Source organism: Larimichthys crocea, chromosome XIX (assembly GCF_000972845.2).
Source record: "Larimichthys crocea isolate SSNF chromosome XIX, L_crocea_2.0, whole genome shotgun sequence".
In the NCBI taxonomy this organism is placed as follows: Eukaryota; Metazoa; Chordata; class Actinopteri; family Sciaenidae; genus Larimichthys; species Larimichthys crocea.
Genome location: NC_040029.1, coordinates 7,632,387 through 7,644,846, shown reverse-complemented (window position 1 = coordinate 7,644,846; position 12,460 = coordinate 7,632,387). Strand labels below are relative to the sequence as shown.

General features: G+C 41.7%; 1 long non-coding RNA gene across 7 annotated transcripts in view; it reads right to left on the bottom strand.

The window, feature by feature from the left end:
- Positions 1-11,441, bottom strand: part of LOC113748304 (uncharacterized) — a 62,609-nt gene extending 51,168 nt beyond the window's left edge. For 2 of the 7 annotated variants that reach the window (XR_003464251.1, XR_003464252.1), the window contains exons 1-2: positions 11,291-11,441; positions 301-380 (exon numbers count right to left, since the gene is read on the bottom strand). This is a non-coding gene — a long non-coding RNA (uncharacterized LOC113748304). Of the gene's footprint in view, positions 1-251; positions 381-744; positions 1,013-4,545; positions 6,287-11,290 lie in introns of those variants that run through there. The other 5 variants (XR_003464246.1, XR_003464249.1, XR_003464247.1 and 2 more) reach the window with 4 other exon arrangements.
- Between the last annotated feature and the right edge of the window lie 1,019 nt (positions 11,442-12,460).

The following is a 12,460-nucleotide window of genomic DNA, read 5'->3' as shown; positions in this document are numbered from 1 at the left end:
CTGCTGGCTGTTCCACGGTACTGCAGGTTTGGAGGTTTGCACTGCAGCTGCTCACTTTATGAATAACAGGCATAGTTTATTAGTTCAAAAGGTGCAAAGGTGCAAGTTTGACTTATTTAAGAATATAAATCTCAAGCCAGGTTTAAGATCCAGCTGTAACCTTTAAAACTGTAACTTTAACTGAATTTTCTTTTCTTCAAAAAGTTGTTTTTAGCAGATAAAAACCGTCAATAAACAAGACACGACTGTACCTGCAGGAGCTTCAACCCGAAAAGGAGACAGCAGAGAGTCGAGTCTTACCTCAGCAGCGTCTGACAGCTCGGCTGATATCTGGTGGTAAAAGTGGATGTGAAGCACCTGCAGCTCCTCCGGTCAGATCTCTGTGACAACAGTCCAAAACATGCATAAATACACCCAGTAGAGTAACTCTTGAATCACACATTGTGTGTGAGTTCATAGAGGAAATGAAACCTCTAACCCCGGCTGTGTTAGTGCCTTGCTCTGGGGCATTTATAACCCTAACACTCAGGGATTCAACTTGAACTTGCTGGTTGTATAAATGCCTTAATTTAACTACTACCTTAACAATAACAGGAAATTAGCTTTTGTACTGCATGTTTCAATGCATATATATGAGTGTATATCACCAACAAAAACACAGCAGACAATCTTCTGATTCAAGTCTGTAAAAGTTGTCTTGAAGCAGTGGCCACCTTGTTTTTATGAACATGAGTTATTACTTACAAACAGCAGGAGAACCTTAAACACCTCGTTAATCCTCTCCTTCCTCTGTTGCAAACATTTTTAGACAACAATAAATTAAAAATAAAGGAGCTTGTCTCTGTATTTACGCTCTTTCACCTCTTCATCAGTGCATCTCACAGGTCTCACCCCTCTGCTGAGCGAGGTGTGTGCACAGGTGCTGCTTGTTTACCTCGTCTGAGGCACACACACACACACACACCTGCTGGTTTGTTCAGCAACAGATTAGTGGAAATGTTTGAACAGAGATGGCAGATGGAAAGGTGTTATTTACCGTCATTGTGTGTGTGGTTCATCCAAAAACTGCTAAAAAAACAGTAGCAATAAAAACCAAATTTCTTTGATTGCCTAATTAATCTCCTCCTCCTCTTCTTCTCTACTTTTGGTACAAACATGAGGCGCCCTAGCGCCACCATCTGCTTCGGAGGGTGGACTGGATCCAACCAGGTTGACACCAGGCTCATCACTTCCTAAAATCTCTTCAAAGTCAAGTCTTTGTAAAAAAAAGGCTTTTAATGTGAAGGATCTACAGGAAGTGTTGAGCTTGAAAAAGCACAATAAATGTCTATTTTTCTTCACTCCACAACACTGGGATGATAAAAGTCTTTACCACACGTTCATGTATGTAACTTTATGTGATGCAAATCCAGTTTGTCGCGGCAGTAAAGAGAAAATATATGGTAACAAATTCAAACTGCGACAGGCTCGGGCCACCTCGGAGGAGGAGGAGAGCATCAAGCCTCACTTTTAAACAGCACTCATACACGTGTTAACAGATTTATGTAAAAGGTTAACGTCCTTGTGTTATTCTGCTCAGGCGCTGCCATTTTACCCCCCTCCTCCTCCTCCACCACCTCCTCCTCCACCACCTCCTCCCAACCTCCCTGGCTGGGAAAAAGAAGAAAAAAAAAGGGGGAACAGGCGCCCATTTCCCTGCCACCATTATGCTCATTTGTCCTGTCAAGAGAATGACAGGCCGGTTGACTCTTCCCCAGATACGACCATTAGGTAACGCTCTGTCATCTGACAGCGAGGCATTCTGCCGCTCCCTAAAAACCCCCTAATTATTTCCTTCGCCAGAGACAGGCGGTGGCGGGTAGGTAATTTTTAACCTTTCACGTGCACCTGGGGAACCCTCCTCCGGGGAGCCAAGGTGCCTGTGTGGCATTCACTCATCAAAACATGACCTTTTATGGCCGTTCGGAGAGCAGTTGGCACCGGGTGCCACGCGCCGGCTAATGCTAATGTTGATGACTAATTTATGCATCAGCCGACCGCATCTGCAGCAAGTTTAGGGTAGCAACAATGTGTGATAGAGCGGTGAGAGGGGAAGGGGAAGAGAGGGGGAGAGCAAGCAGAGGTGAAAGGCATTTTGGGGGAAGGGGTGGGGCTTTGGAGACACCCAGTAGCCTGGCACGACAGGGAATTGAGGGGGCTAATTATGTTGCAGGGAATACATTCGGCGTGACCAGCGAGCCTTTTTAGAATTTGTCGAGCACAATCTGACTAACGTGGCTGACCTTTACTTTTTTTTTTTTTTTTGGCCAAATTGCGGGAGACCAGAGAGCATGCAAGATGTGTGCATATTCTATGACCTAATTGCCTTTTTTCTTCCGTGGCTAAATGCTGCACAGCACCTTCCTCCACCCACCCCTGAAGAACACGGGATGTCAGAAATCGCCTCATCACGTGCGCATCTTAAAGCCTAACAGCACATTTACAGTATGTTTACACTTACAGACGTTACTACACCCTGTGGGCGGAAGGTGTTTTTAGCCAGCTTGGCTTGTTAAACGAGGATGAGGAGCACCGCCTTTGTGAAAAGGCATTTCAACACTTTTCTCTTCACCTCTTTTACCCAGTGACTCATTTAACAACGATTAATGTGATCAGTGATACGCCATTAACGAGAGATAACTGTAAGGTTGCCAAAAAAATGTGTTTGTCATCCAGCATATCAGTTGCTGTGACTTTTTAGTGCTTCAAAAGACAGTTTAGTTTTCTTGCCGAGCGCATGCTGAGAAGAATGATACCTTACATGCCTGTATGGTGAATATGAAGCTACATCCAGGAAGACGGTTAGCCTAGCTTAGCTTAGCATAAATCCCTGAAAGCAGAGGGGAACAGCTAGCCTAGCTTTATCCAAAGGTAGCAAAAACCTGATTTTACTACAACAAGCAGCTTCGAAGACCTCTTGAAGACATGTCACGCTTCTTGCATGGATTATACAAATAAGAAGTGGTGCTCGTAGGTGGGTTGTGTTCCAGTCTTTATGCTAAGCTAAGCTAACCGGCTGCTGGTTTTTGCTTCATATTTACTCTACAAACGTGAGACTGGTATCGACTTATTATCCAAAATGTCAAACAATTCATTTAATGGCTTTTAAACTAAATATGAAGCATCGGGAAATGATTTATTAGCCATCGATAAAACCATTCATTTCTGCTTATTAACCCTAATTTTTCTACTGACAACGACGTAAATCTAAGCGACTGAATGCGAGCAGGAATAATTATAATGAACCAGTTGTGCGTTCTATTCATTTGTCTCTGGATTTAAAGAGACATTGCAGTATGCAAACATGTCTGCCCCCTCATGATCATGTTTATGTCCACAGCAGAGGAATATGGATGGGTGAGGAGGAGCGAACGCCTCCTGCACTGTCAGCCTGTCTAAGAGCGATGGGGAAGGGGGTGACAGAGACATTTATGTGAAAGCATAAAAAAAAATTAAAAAAAAGCACGGCCTCGGGGCTTTTTAAAAAAAATAAAAAATGCTGCATGTTTATAATCTTCACCAAAATTCCCGCAAGTCCATAAATTGTTATTATCACAAAGTGTTTTCATCGTGCAGACAAATGGAGGTGTTGGGGGTGAAGATGAGATGAATTTCGTGCAGCAGAAGGGAAACGAGCAGAAGAGAGAATCAAGCTAATCGGATCAAAAGTAAGTGATGGTGCTATTCTGCTTGAAAAACATAATTTGTATGAATCAGGCCATGTGTGCATTTGCAAACATGTCAGGCCTCCTCTGCTCTCTCTCTCTCCTCGCTTTTGTATATTCATTGCCAGCCAGAAAAGAAGATGCTGATGAACTCTCTGTTTAGACAAATCAGGAAATTACACTGTCTTATTTTGCCTGTGAAGCGTGATTTTTTACTTTTTTTTTCTTCCCCCTCCTCTCCCCTCCCCGTCTGTTGCAGTTGTGTTTCTCAAGTTCTGGAGAAAGGTCATGGCAAAGTGTTTCCCTCCGAGCAACGTAGCGCAATAAAACACAAGTAAACACAAAGCAAGACGGATTCAAGCCGCCGTACGCTCGTGCAGCCATTAGTGATTTATACTGTGTTTCTAATCCCTTGCTCAGGCCGCCCGGCTGCCATTAAGCTTCGAAATTACATGTTCTATCAAGAGCAGCCGCTCTCACCTGAGTATTGGATTACTGAAATAAAATATGAATAATTAATACAGAGAAATAGGTTCCTGGCAACAGGAATGGCTGCAATTTAATAATGAGCATTATGTTTCTTGTGTTTTTTCCCCTCCTTTTCTCTCTCCTCCTCCTCCTCCGGTGTCGTTTGATCTTCTCGGGTATCTCTACCAGGGGAGTCGGTGCATCCTCTTCTTCTTCTTCGTTGGTTCTTCATTGGCTGGGTTGACTCCCCTGGCCACCGGGGCGAGAGACCTGCCTCCCGCTTGTGTTCGTCATCCTTTCCTCCTTCTTCTTGTGTTTTTTTTTTTTTTTTTGCTTTAATAAGCTGCCGTTAAATAAATTAGAAAATACCCACCCAGGGGTGATCAGACGGCCACAAACCCTTGTCATCTGTCTCCCGGCGCTGCCAGGCAAGCGAGAGCAAGGGAGGGAAGGAGAAGAAGAGAGGAGGACAGCCAGGATTTCTTCTTCTTCATCTTCTTTCTCTTCCCTGGCTTGGTATTCTGTCAGAGGTGAGAGGGAGGAAGAGCTAGGAGAACAGGCTTGTTTTCGCCCTGCCAGACAACCGAAGGCGATCTGCCATGTGCTAAAAAAAAAAAAAAAAAAAAGTCCATACATCCATATTTATTTAATGCGGCGAGAGAATACATAAGGAGGAGAGGAAGGAAGGGAAGGAGACAGAGAAAAAAAAACTTTGCTACATATGGAGTGCTTCTTACAACTAATCAGCAGACTGTTGGTGATTGGGGCCGCGGGCGCCAGGTTGGCTCAAACCAGAGTTAGCACAGTGCCCAGGTCTTTGCTGCAGGCTGCACAGGTTGGCCTCAACTCTGCTGGGGAGCAGATGGCGAGCCAAAGCTTGTAGTCACACTTACCTTCCCCACTAAATCCCTAATCCCTCCGTGGACGCTCCTCCAAGGCAGGTTTTTGGAGGCAGAAATAGGGGTTACAATCTGGACCGGCGCGGCGCCTGCCAAAACACTCACAACACAGAAATGCAAATTAACTTATTTGTGTTGTCCGCCGGCCAAGGCGCCGCTTCTTTTGCGAGTAATTAAGATACCTTGAAAAATATTTGTAAAAGATCAATAATTTGAAATGGACAAATAACAATGCGGGGAAAGAGAGAGAGCGGGAGAATAGGCGAGGGGTCTTTTTTGTTATTAATTTTTTTTGTATTTAACGCCCACCCCCTCCTCTCCATCTGCATGCACCGATCAGCTCCATCACTTCACCTCCAGATATGAGAAACTAGTCCCTCAGGTGTTGGCGGACGTCGACCTCTTCTGAGGCGTTTTGATTACCTCTAATAACTCGGCCATTACAGCCACTGAAGCACGCTGGAAACAACAACCGACTGGATGTCGAACACATGCGGCATTTTTCTAAAAAAGGATGTTCCTTTAAAGCCGGCAGCTTGAGGCCGCACACACACACACACACACACAGACAACAAAAAAACAAAAACAAAAAAACAGAAGAAGAAGAAGACGGAAAAAAAAACAACAAGCGCCCCCTGAATCAGTAACTGTTAGAGGAGGCGTAGGAGCCTCGGTGACACCTTTCAGCTGTGCTTGTTGGCTGGTGCTTAAGCTACGCGCTAACACACACACACACACACACACACACACACACACACACACACACACACACACACACTGTTATTAGCCTGGTGTCAGCAGCACTAAATGGGCTGCAGATGTTAATGCACTGTTTTAGATACAGTGGCAGGAAAAAGAGGCAGAGACGGACCCATTCAGACACGGAATAACTAAATACAGAGCGAGAAACATATTCATTAGTGACGAGCACGCGCTGGATAATAATTCAGAGGTGATGCTTTATAAACGGCGCTGTTTAAACACAGCGGGTATGTTTAAAATCTTTAAAAAAACAGACAACGTGTAGGTTTGTCTCACATTCAGGAGGAGGTTCGCCTCCTTCATCGCGACGTTGACCTTTTATTTCTACTAAATGTAATGTAGTTTTCCAAACCATTGCCTCTTCTATGCATGAATTAATCTGGAAATTTATATTAAAAAATAAAACAATAAAAATACTCGAGCTGCTCTAATAACTATTGAAGGAACTGAAAATATCAAAAATATCTCGCTATACCGGAAGACGAAGTAACTTTGCAGAAGATTTTTTAACACCTAGACGTGAAATTTAAACTCTAGTTAACGTGACAGGAGAGATTTAATCTACCTGTGAAGGTAAAAGTTAAATTATTAACTCATTAATGACTATTTCTATATTTAGTATGTTGAGGAAAAGACCCACACATTTTTTTCTGACAGGTTTCTTTTGCTGTGGAAACAAAACAAATAAAACTTTAGCATCTATTTAACGTGTTAAATTTCAGATTTACACTGAATCAAAGTGTCAAATATTAAATTTGAAGTTGTTCTGAATCCGACTGCACCAAATATTTCATTTAACTCCTCTTAGGATCTCTGATTCAGACATTTCTAGATGATTCTATATTTAGTCACACGGGGTTACTCATTTCATCCCACAGGATGGAGCGGGAAAAAACAACAGATTATTATTTTTCTTTCTAAAATCTGTATTATTACAACAGTCCAGAATAATTTTATGAAGATCTGAAATTGCTAACCTTTTATTCTGGAGGTGTTTCACTGGAAACATCTTGCGATTAATGACTATTATTATTAATATTATTATTAATCACATAGTAAAGTGATTTGTGCTCCAGCTTAGTGAGTGTTTTCCCACTGTGGGCTATAAAATACAGTCAGTAATAACACTCAAACTTCAAGCCGCTGCCTTGGTGGTGTTTCTGTTTTTAGAAGTAAAAATTTACAGTCTAGAAACCTGAAATAAAAATAAAAAGTAGACTTGATTGACAGCCTCGTAGAAAACAACATTTTATATAATATTTTCTTCATAAAAATAAATAAACTCTCTTTGGATGGATGCACTTTCCAGGCCCAGTTTGTGCTTTCTGAACAACATAAAATATATGTGTACTATTATAATATAAAATATAGATATGAAAGCAATGTGTTGAATTATTATGAGTGGGGGAAAAAAAAGATCTGGAGCCTGTTAAAGTTAATTAATTTATCTGGAGAACAATTCTCGTTTAAGTTAAATCTCGAGCAAAGATTGAGAGCATTAAAAACTTTAATAACTTGGATTTAGTTCTTGTTTTTTTGTTCATTAATCTGCGATAAAAAAGAAAGAAAAAAGATGCTCACTTCTGTAGTTTTTAATTTTTCACAGGCGGATGACCCCTTTGTCCACATTTGGATTTGGGTTTTAAAATGTAGGGATGCACCATTCCTTAGTTATCATCTCTATGGGTGAAAGTATAATTATTGGCATTGACGTATGAGAAAAACCTCCTTCTTTAGTTGACTGATATTAAACTGTGCTGGTGTCATGTCCCCCTCCAGCAGCACTCAGCCTTGTACAGTAAGTCTGACAGGGTCTGAAAGGCCTCTGGGACCAGCCAGGCGGATCAAACGACCTCCCCAGTATCCGACCAGATGTCCTTACTGGGACGGGTTCAGATGGTCCCAGCGAGCAGCGAGGGAAAGGTCAGAGTCACACAGTGGGTTAAACTGGACCCATCATGAAACTGGCTCCGGCTTGCAGGTTTGTGCAGCGCCGCCCCGCTCGTCGGCAGGGATTATTTCAATTAAGGCTCATGCTGTCTGAACGCGGGATTACAACAGGGTTTAGAGTGGCAGGACACATCTGAACACAGCACATGGTCAGCCAGTCAACTCCCAGGGATTATATGGCAGAAATATGACAGACAGGGAGTCATAATTACAATTAATACAAGCACAATGAGGAGCTATGTTATATAAAAAGATGTACTTCGACATTATTTGTTTTTAATACTTGTTATTGTCACCAGATTTGTCCCAAATATTAAAAAATCGATGCATGTCCTTGTATTAGTGTTTCATTTTTTGCAAAAATATGATTTATGTCAGTCATTAGCAACGTTTAAAAGTGGGATAATTTGTCTTTTTTAGAAGATATTGCTTCATTTTTCTTAAAAAGCCTAAAAATGAATAATTTGGGAACAAATTCAAACCCATAACCACCTGAGTTCTCTTCAAATCCTTGAATTTCTCCATTAGCATCCATTTTTTACCTATAACAGGAAAGTTTCTTTCAGCATTCTTTGTTCTGTTGGGCTCCAAATAAGATCTCCTTTCTTAAGGCAATGGACAGCCATCAACTCAAACACCTACCAGTCAGCGTTCTTCGCACTCCCACACACTCTTACACTGTTTGTACAACACATTCTTGCACTATTTGTAACCCTGTATGCAATACAGGGCTAGCAAAGATAAAGTTGAGCTCTGTTGTCCTGGTTTTAGCTCTGTCTTCTTTCTGTTTTGTTGTTTTGAAGCTCACAATCTGTGGCTCTTGCCCGCCACCATGTTGGCAGTCCTGCTCCAAACGCAAAGACTTGGCCTTTCTTCTTTGGTCTGACAAACACATATTTATTCTTACTTTACACAGACAGAGTTCAGAACGCTACCATTAATAGCTGCCCTGCTCTCCTGAAGAAGAGGCTAATAGCCTGATATTGATCCCAAATAAGTTACATATGTATATATAACAACGTTTGAAGTCGATCAAGACTCCTGACCTCTCCATGGCGGGTAAAAAAGAGAAAAATACTCCTGCAGGAATCAATAAAACATTGCATAACTCGCACATTGCATCGTCAAATCTCTAAAATGAGGCAAAGAGAAGATCCTCCCAGCGGGATAATTACCTCCTCGTCTCTTCTTCTTTGCTATTCATAGACGCTCTGCTGCTATTATTGGCAGAGATGAAACAGGAAGGTAAAAGGTGGTATCACATACTGAGTGAGGAACATCATGAGGATCATGAAAGGTAAAACCAGCCAATGAGAGACTATTAGCCTCTGCCCCCCTGTGCTGTATGCATGGCATGATTTGGACATGAATAGCATTACTGCCCAGCCGCCTTTAGCATTCACAACAGCGAGCGGCGACTCCGCCTGGCATTTCACCTGCGGACGGTCTGGATTGATTGAGATGCGTCGGAGGAGCCGGTGGAGACACGGCACGAAGACTCACCTAATTGGCCCCAGAGTTGGCCCTAATTCCTGATTCTCAGGGAGGTCCACATTTCAAAGCAGCGCTCAGATCAATTAATGGACCGTTAATGTGTCTCATTTTCATACAAGGCGAGAGTCTTAGGTTGGGAAAAATCAGATATCGGCCACCTTCGACTCAGCGAGGCGAGAATCACTCAGAGTTATGTGAAGGGGAATTCGATATGATGCTCAGCTGTTCAGAGCAGGATCACACAATGAATATTTTTTGTCTCGCTCTTATTTCTTCTTTTGACACTTTAAACTATTTAAAACTTTCAAAGGAAGCACTGGCAAGTTGACCTTCCAATCAACAATCAACTGACTGTCAATACGTCATTGCCAGGAACACAGTGTAGTTTATTTTAACTCAGCCTCAGGTACAATGTTGAGTCTGTTTAAGTAATATTTGTGGAAAACTAGTGCCCAGCTGTTGGAAATTGCTAAATATTTGTGACTTTGTACAGTGAAAGCTGTTGGTTTTAATGTGATCATGTGATAAAAGTACAAAGACTTTTGGTTGTGTGATAAAATGACAATACAGTACTAACCTGTAAACTATATTATCAATAACCTGATGTGTGTGATTTGCAGCTAATAATCTCTATGTTGCTGCAAACAGGACTGATTTAAGCAAGAGCTAACCAATGCTAGCATTAGCCTAACCTGCTCGTTTGCGGCTAACAATCTAATTGTCTAATGTCTAATTAGCACACTACTAAACATGTAGAAGCTAGCGTTAGCCTACTATATGTCATTCACAGCTAACAGTCAATATCTTTGTGATAAGCTAGCATTATGCTAATATGTGTAATTCATAGCTAACATATAGCAACATGTAGCATAGCACATAGCTAACATTTAAAAGCTAGCATTAGCCTAATATATGTAGCTCACAGCTAACAGTCAGTATCTTTCTGATAAGATACTATTAGCCTAATATATGTAGCTCACAGCTAACAGTCAATATCTTTGTGATAAGCTACTATTAGCCTAATATATGTAGTTCATAGCTAACATATAGCAACATGTAGCATAGCACATAGCTAACATTTAAAAGCTAGCATTAGCCTAATACATGTAATTCACAGCTAACAGTCAATATCTTTGTGATAAGCTACTATTAGCCTAATATATGTAGCTCACAGCTAACAGTCAATATATTTCTGATAAGCTAGTAACATATAGCACCATGTAGCATAGCACATAGCTAACATTTAGAAGCTACTATTATGCTAATATATGTAAATTATGATGTAAACGACCATATAGCTCTTAAAACTGTTACCTTGGCAACTACAGATAAGTGATTTATTCCATTAAAAGACATTATGTGACAATATGTATCGGGTTTCTTGATTTATTGGAGATTTCAGCTCGCTCACTGTTTTTCTGTTTGACACAGACTGACATGGTACATAAAATTCATAAAGTCTAACAGAACATGCTTGTCGCGTTTCTTTGCCCTCCAAACTCTGGAGACCCTGACAGCCGTAACCGCTCGGCACTTTAAGGTAGAGTAAAGGTAGCACTCCTGCTGTTTTTCTCAACAGCAGACTGTTTGAAATATGAATGAGGAGCCGGTCTATACATCATGTTAGCTGACATGTTGTATTAAAATTTATGAACGACTTCATCAAAAAGCACTTTCTGCCAGACTGATTTGCCCTGACATCGGAGTTACACGGCTGGTTGGAGCCTCGGATAAATGTATGCGCGTGTGTGTGTGTGTGAAATTATGTGTATACCTGCACTGACTATGCCTGTGTGTGTGTGTTCGAATTAAGTAAAGCTGCAGTTTTTAAAGATTTCTGATGCCTCTAATTGACCAGGAAAGGGAATAAATGGCAAAAAAAAAAGTGCTAAAAGTGAACAACAGGAAATCGCTCTGCAACTTTTGCAGCTGATGCTTCGGCTGCAAAACTCTGTGTGTGTGTGTGTGTCCCATCATCAACCCCTCTTCAGTCTTTGGGTTATGAAATAATACCTGTCATCTGCCGACTGCTGAACCCTGAAAAGGGGGCAGGTTTTCCAGGTCAGCCCGCCATCTGTCAGCGCAGCCCTCTCCTGTTCTCACACATTAGCACCTGATTGGCTGGAACTGGCCTGAGGTAGGCGGGGCCAATCAGCAGGGACACCCACTTAACGGTCGCAGGCGGGTAAAGGAGACAACGTGGACACACAAATACACACACATTTATTAAATTTTGCATCTAAATTTGCATGTGGAGGCGGAGAAGACACAAAATATTGCACATTTTAATGCAAATATATCAACATTTAAACCATATGGACACATTGATGCACATACATGTGCACACAGAAGCACCATCACCCACATTAGAGGTGTGAATCTCTCAGTGGAAGTTAACGACTGTGGCTGTAAAGCTCAAGCTGCAGTTCCTCAAACGTCCACTTGAGGCTGGCTCCAGAAGTGAGTCAGTCTCCATAAGTCCCCATGTTGAAAACTTCACAGCAGATATAAACATGTTTACAGCCTGGTACAAAAAACAGTTTTGGTCTCTATAGCTAATTTCCCCGTTCATGACAACTGTACTGAGGGTGAATTTATATACAACTCACCTGTTCAGATTATAATAAGGCTTAAAGTTATGCAGGATTAACAGCGTGGATACTTTGACAGGTAGGTGACAGACGGCTCCAGTTGTGTTTATTTCTTGTTCATTCCCTTAAATAATGTTTCGGAAAAATCCTCATATAGTTCCAGTTTTACGCCTGGAACCGAGCTTACCAGCTATGAGATGATTCCTGACCATCAAACACATGATTTGGCGCAAGACTGTGTACATACGTAAATAAACTACTCATCCCACAATCCATTGCGAATGATACCTTTCCAACAACTTCTGGCCTAACAAGCGTAGCTCGATTACTCATGAATTCATAGTGTTTATATTGCTGTGTATATATTTGTGTTATGACAGCATACGTATGCAAAACTCACCATGGCCGCATAAAAAGTTTAGCTCCACCAATCAGAGACACTGATGTAAGCCCTTAGGATTGTGGGTAGTGTAGTACTTCTACAGGCGCTCTCCTCTCTTTAACATGGTGCAACATTTTCTTACGCAACCGTAATCGTTTCGAGGACGGCAAAAAGCGCTCTGTGCTCTTGTGGGAGCAGGTACGTGATCGG